Source organism: Arachis ipaensis, chromosome B06 (assembly GCF_000816755.2).
Source record: "Arachis ipaensis cultivar K30076 chromosome B06, Araip1.1, whole genome shotgun sequence".
In the NCBI taxonomy this organism is placed as follows: Eukaryota; Viridiplantae; Streptophyta; class Magnoliopsida; order Fabales; family Fabaceae; genus Arachis; species Arachis ipaensis.
The window spans coordinates 136,542,838-136,548,967 of record NC_029790.2 but is presented as its reverse complement, the minus strand read 5'-3'; the positions used below and the strand labels follow the sequence as shown (position 1 = coordinate 136,548,967).

At 36.4% G+C, this 6,130-nt stretch overlaps 3 long non-coding RNA genes across 5 annotated transcripts in view; 2 read left to right on the top strand and 1 right to left on the bottom strand.

Annotated features, from left to right (window-relative positions):
* LOC110263661 overlaps positions 1 to 6,114 on the bottom strand; it is a 23,689-nt gene extending 17,575 nt beyond the window's left edge. The window contains exon 1 of the long non-coding RNA XR_002349560.1: positions 5,580 to 6,114. This is a non-coding gene — a long non-coding RNA (uncharacterized LOC110263661). The remainder of the gene's footprint in view (positions 1 to 5,579) is intronic.
* LOC110263662 lies at positions 296 to 2,262 on the top strand. Its single transcript, XR_002349561.1, has 2 exons — positions 296 to 853; positions 956 to 2,262. It is a non-coding gene; the product is annotated as an uncharacterized LOC110263662 (long non-coding RNA).
* Positions 2,713 to 5,629, top strand: LOC110263659. Of its 3 annotated transcripts, none has more exons than XR_002349557.1 (3): positions 2,713 to 4,405; positions 4,559 to 5,012; positions 5,117 to 5,629. It is a non-coding gene; the product is annotated as an uncharacterized LOC110263659 (long non-coding RNA). The 3 variants fall into 3 exon arrangements; XR_002349558.1 differs by having other exon boundaries at positions 2,713 to 3,466; positions 3,553 to 4,405; positions 4,559 to 5,525; XR_002349556.1 differs by having other exon boundaries at positions 4,559 to 5,525.

The window sequence follows — 6,130 nt, the reverse complement described above, 5'->3', positions numbered from 1 at the left end:
TATTAGCTGTACAGGACACACGGGAACATATACTAATTTTTTATTGAGCGGGAACTTTATAGAAAGCACTAGATTATAATTATATTTTCTTTTAAGGATTTAATCAACATTCTTTTCAGGTGATGCTTATCTAGAAAGCAACAAACTCTTCAACAGCTTCCCACCGCCTTAATAGGAAAACCGCGTCAAATCAACGCCACTATTTTCTTAAACGCATCATAACCGTCCATTCTCTCACCCACCGACTTAATCATAGCCGTCCATCCTCACCCATCCCTTCGTATATAAACACCTGCGTTCTCTGGATTCTCCTCGTACTGCATTGTAGGTTATTTTGAACGCGTTCTTGCAATGGTTTCGGTTTGAGACTCCTTATCTTTTAGCTAATTCTACTCTTCTTCGCTCTTGTGAATATTTGCTTTAATCTTCTTCGTCTTCGTGTGGTTCTCTATGGTTTCCCGATTACAAGATATCATTATGATCTAGAAGATTCGATATGTTTTTGCTGTGAATTACTATCTGGTTCCTTTTATAGAACTGTATTCGGATTTGCGGATTGTGGATTTGCTTAGCTGCTGATTGAGATGCTTTCTTCTGGATTTCAATAAAACGAGGAGTTTGTTCTTCTTATGATGATGATCTTTGAAGCTAATATAATTTTGAACCACTGGTGATCCTTTCTTTCAAATCAATAACTTTGAAAATTGTTATTAGGTTGCTCAGGGAAAAGAACGAACATATGAATGGAGTGTTATTCATTGTTTGCTGGATTGGAATTATGATTTTCTCTGCTTAAGTGTGGAGTTTTCTTGGATGGTCTGTTAGCTGGATTGAAGATCTTTTTGTTCTGGAAGTTTGGTTGAGCTTTTATTATTTGATGATCTTTTCTGTTACGGTTCTGTGTTGTTGAACATGGCCTTTTTTTTTTCACGGAACTGTTTTCCTGATTGTTCAGGCGAGATCTTGATTGTGAACGCTAGCTTTTTGTCGGTGATTGGAGGATGAATTCTGCTTCTTCCTAAATCCGAAGAAACTGAGAACTCTCTTTACCCTGCTTTTTCTGAAACTTCTATTCTTGAACTATTGTTCTTATGTATAGAGATTTAGCTACGGTTTTGCTTGTTGAACATGGCTTTTCTTTCACGGGACTGTTTTCCTGATTATTCAGGCGAGATGTAGGATGTGAACGCGTGCTTGTTGGTGATTGGAGGATGAATTCTGCTTTTGCCTGGATGAGAAGAAACCGAGAACTTTTACCCTTGCTTTTTTTTCCCTGAAACTTGAAACTTCTTTTCTTCGACTGTTCTTATCATCATCATGTAGAGGGATTCAGCTTCCGTTTTGCTTGCTTTGCAGTGCATTTGGGAGGTTGGAGATTTGTAGATAGGAGATATTGGAAGAATTTACTGCTATAATCGACACGGACGACTAGATAACTAATTCCTTAAAACAGAACAGATTCTTTACTTTTATCCGTTTTTTAAGATTCAATTATAAATTATAAATCATGCATGTGAATTAAAATGTGAATCATATTCTATGCAGCGTTGTCCACCTTGAAGCGTGGTTTTGAGTGCGACACATACAGAGGATAGAGAACAAGAACAGTTTTTCTAAACTTTCTTTCCCTGCATTTTCTTTCCCAACCTACTTTGCTAGCATTGTGAATTAAATGTGGGTGTGTTTCCTATGCAGTGTTGTCTGATATTGTTACCCGCGGGTGTTGAGTGCATCCTGGTCGATATGTTTCTTGCACTTGCCTGGTTCATTTGTTTAAGTTTTGCTTCCTTTTTTTTTTTATTTAAATAATTGGCTGCTTTGGTTCTTTGTTGTTTTCTTCATAATTCTGTCTTTCTTGGAAATCGGTTCATGTTTCTCTTTTTTGCCTTAGGAGCCAATTGAAGGATATGGGATTGCACTTGGGCGATGTGTCCAAGATTCCGAAATTGATAATTCCCTCCTAACATATGCATTAATTTTTTTAGTATTAAATAATAGTTTGATTACGGAGTTATCTTGTTTGTGTCTGTAATGCTTTAAATTGGTTGCAGAAGTCTGGAATAATGGTTAGAAGATATATGGCAGGAAGGCTCAAAATAATACAAGCATCATAATCTGATTAACTTCTTTTTTAATTATCTTGCGTTAATGGTCGTGCAAAATTCAATTTGAACTTGGTTCTCTTGCAGTGTTTTCGTTTTGGTCGAGTAACATTGTGTAGCTGGTGACGTCTGTACCTGGAGTTTGGACGCACTGGATCTCTCGTCTCTTGTCTCTTGGTTTTCCTGTGAATTTCTATCTAGTCGTTTAGGTAGCCTTTGTTTTGAGGTACGGAGGTACGGAGACAGAGACTGAGAGTCTGAGATTCAGTATCGTGTTTGTTAGCTCAGAGATTGGTATTAAAATTTCTATTTCTGATTTCAGTATTTCAGTACCTCCAAAAAGTAGGGACCCAGGGGACTGAAATTTTTAGAGATGGAGATTGAAACTTTAATAATATTTTATACCTAAAATATTTTCATTTCAATTAATTAATTCTAATTTTACCCTTTGTGTAAATTAAATTAGAGTTTCATTTTTGTTTCAATTTCTGTCTTTCATTTTGCACCAAACAGAATACTGAGATTTATTTCAATCTCTGTCTCTTAGTCTCTGTCTCTCAGTCTCAGTCTTTCTTTCCGTCTCTGTCTCTCCAGCAAATGCTACCTAAATAGAACTGTTCTTGGATTTGAGGATTTTGGATTGCTTAGCTGCTGATCAAAATGCTGCTTTCTGGATTCGATAATTTTAGGAAAAGTTACAGTTTCACAGGGAAAAGAACTGGCTATGAACATATGGACAGGGTGCTATTCTTGTTTGTCGGATTGGAATTGTGATTTTCTCTCGTCAGGTGTAGCGAATCATGTGGATGATGTGTTAGCTTCATTTAAGATCTTTCCTGGAAGTTTGGTTGAGCTTTTCTAATAATTTGATGATCTGGTTCAGTGATAGTTGTGTTGTTTGAACATGGCTTTTCTTTCACGCAGCTGTTCTGTTGATTGTTAATGCGACATTATCTGGATTATGAATGCTCGCTTTTTTGTTGGTGTTTGGAGGATGAATTCTACCTTTGCCCAGATCTGAAGAAACTAAGAACTCTCTGAATCTTTGCTTTTCCTGAAAATTTTCCTATTCTGTACTATTCTTATTCCCGGAGATTTAGGTTTGCTTGTTTTTGCTTGCTTTGCAGTGTATTTGGGAGATTGGGGATTGTAGATCAGAAGAATATTCTGCAAGACAGGAGGACCATATATCTAATTCCATAAAAGCAATCTGATTCTCTATACATTTTATTTCCTTGATCATTTAACTACGTATTTATGAAGCATGCATTGTGAATTAAAATGTAGTTTATATTCTATGCAGCATTGTAGCCGGGTTGTTGAGCACAATGCATACAGTGGATGGAATCTAGTTTCCTAAAACAGTTTTTCCAAACTCCTTTCCTTTTTGTTCATTCCAACCTATTGTGCTAGCAGCATTTGAAATAAATGTCTTTGGTTTCCCGTGCAGTGTTTGTCCGATCATGGGTGTTGAGTGCATCCTGGTGAAATGCTTTTGCACTTGCCTGGTTCATTTGTTTGATTTTTGTGTTTTTTTTTTTGTTTTTAATTTTAAATTTGCTACTTTGTGTTGTTTCCTTCGTTACTCTCTCCTGCTTGGAAATCGGTTTTTGTTTCTCTATTCATTAGGAACCAATTGAAGGGTATGGGATTGCACCGAGACTGTATTCAAGATTCCGAGATTGATATGTCCTTGTTGTATTCTTCTTTTTTCTTTCTGCCCCCTAAATATTATAAAAATAACTTTATATAGTCATTTCACGTTGTTTATGACCTCCAATGCTTTTCATTGGTTGCAGCGATTTAAAATTTTGGATTAGAAGATATGATTTGGAAAAGAAGCTCTGCAACAATAATACAGGCTCAGGATCTTGGATTAAACTTGTCTTGTCTATTGAATTTTTCTGCCATATTTATTTTCTAGCATTAATGGTTCATTCCAAGTTCAATTTGAACCTGTTTTCTTGCAGTGTTATGTTCGTTGAGTTGGTTGAGTAACATTGTCCGTGTAATCGTTAGATGTGGAGTTGGTGACTTCTACCTGGAGTTTGAATGCCCTAGATCTTTTCTTTTTCTCTCTCCTATTTTCTTTCCATGTATTTAGTATGAACATGACAATTCCCTGTTCCTTTGCAGTGTTGTCTTCAGTCGATACTTTTGACTACCATATTCATATGGTGACTTCTAACTCGGTTTAGCAGTTTGTGTTTTGTTCTTCATGATTTTGACTGTTAGCTTTGAGAACAATGATAGGCCCAACCTGTTGTTCCCTCATCCTAGTTGTGGACACTCAAGATAGGAGAGTAAGCGTTTAATGAGCTCTTATTGGTCGTCATATACCATATATGCTGACTGTATCATATATACTCAATTTTGCTTTTTATCACTCTTTTTTTGGCCGAGCACATAAAGATTGTATTCAATCACACGAATCGTATGGTTGTTTATGCTTCCAGCTATCTCCGAGCAGGATCACATGGTGCATCAGTTGTGGGGGGTTATTAGTTCTCAGTCTCACTAATAAGGATAAGAGGATTTGATTTTAGTTCAACTTTTTTGGTGGTGTTTTCTCTCTGGATGAGGTATTGGAATTGAATCATGAACATGCTTTTGTGCAGTTAAACCACCGAGTGTATTGGAGATTAACTTCGGGGATTGAGGAGCAGGATTTTGTCTGCACAATTTTCCCAACTTAACTTTGCATTTGTTCTCACCTTATGTTTTGGTTTGATCTGGGCTTCCGTCAGTTTGACAAGTTGTTTCTTTTGTTTATTTTCAGCTTTCTGCATACGTGTTTGCCATAATTTGGCACATTACCCTAATTGGAGAATATTGCTTGAACGCTGTGAGGGGTCTGAATTATGTTAAAACTTTTGGATTGTTGTGCTGGCCTTAAAACTGTTCTTGCATGTGAAGTATTGAAGGATTTTGTTATTAGGTTTTAACTTGTCTTGATTTTACTTTACTGCTAAGGCAAACTGTAACCATGATGGCTTGATTTCACTTTCTATTAGGGAAATTGCAACTATGATTTTGTTTTGTGCGCGCATAACTAGAAACTTCTTTTCGGTTCATCTCTGTCACTCTTCATGTTGAGTAGTGTTTGGCAGCATCTGGGATTTGTAAGTCGACTTTGAAATATTGAAGGACCTCTTCTTGGATGGTTTAACTAGGATTTTGTACTTAAATGAGCAACTTCTGAATGGTTTTCAAATGTTCATCGTATAGTTTTTGAAGCTTCATGTTTGGATTTTCAACTTAATATTGTCTTTTGTTCTACGTTTGGCTCTTCTATATTCCACAGGATCAGGGATTTGTATTAGGACTTGAGTATTGAAGGACCTAAGCATAACTGGTGGCTGGTTTTTTCTGGATCTTCACTATAATCTCTTCCCTTTTTCCTACGGTTCAGTGTCTTATGTTTGTCAGGAGCTGGGATTTGCAATTGGACTTTCCACGGTTTTTTAAACCTTCAACCTAAACATCACTTTGGAGTACTGGAAGATTTAAGTATAATTGGGACAGGTTTTTAACAGCTGCTGCTTCTTTGTTTGGATTTTCAAAATTTTTCTCTTTCGTCTGGCAGGATAAGGATTAGGGATTTTCAAACTTTTGGGTGTTAAAGGACGCAAGTATAACTGATGACTTTTAACTGGTTATCAAATTTTTTTGTTTGTGGATTTTCACCATGATTTCTTCCATTCTTCTACGGTTCAGTGTCTTATGTTTGGCAGGATCTGGGGTTCAATCTGGAGTATCGTTGGATTTAAAGTATAACTGGGACTGGTTTTTAAAGCTTCATTGTTTGGGTCTTCAACTTAATTTTTCTCTTCTGTTTTTCTACGTTTGACTTTCACATTCAGCAGGTTTAGGGATTCATAATTGAATTGGAATTTTCCTCTTCCGTTCTTATACGTTTGGCCAATATATTCAGCAGGTTTAGGTGTTGAAGGATCCAAGTGCAACTGGTTACTTCTAATTGGTTACTAAAAAACATCTTTTTTTTTTTTTTTTTTTTGGCCCCTCTT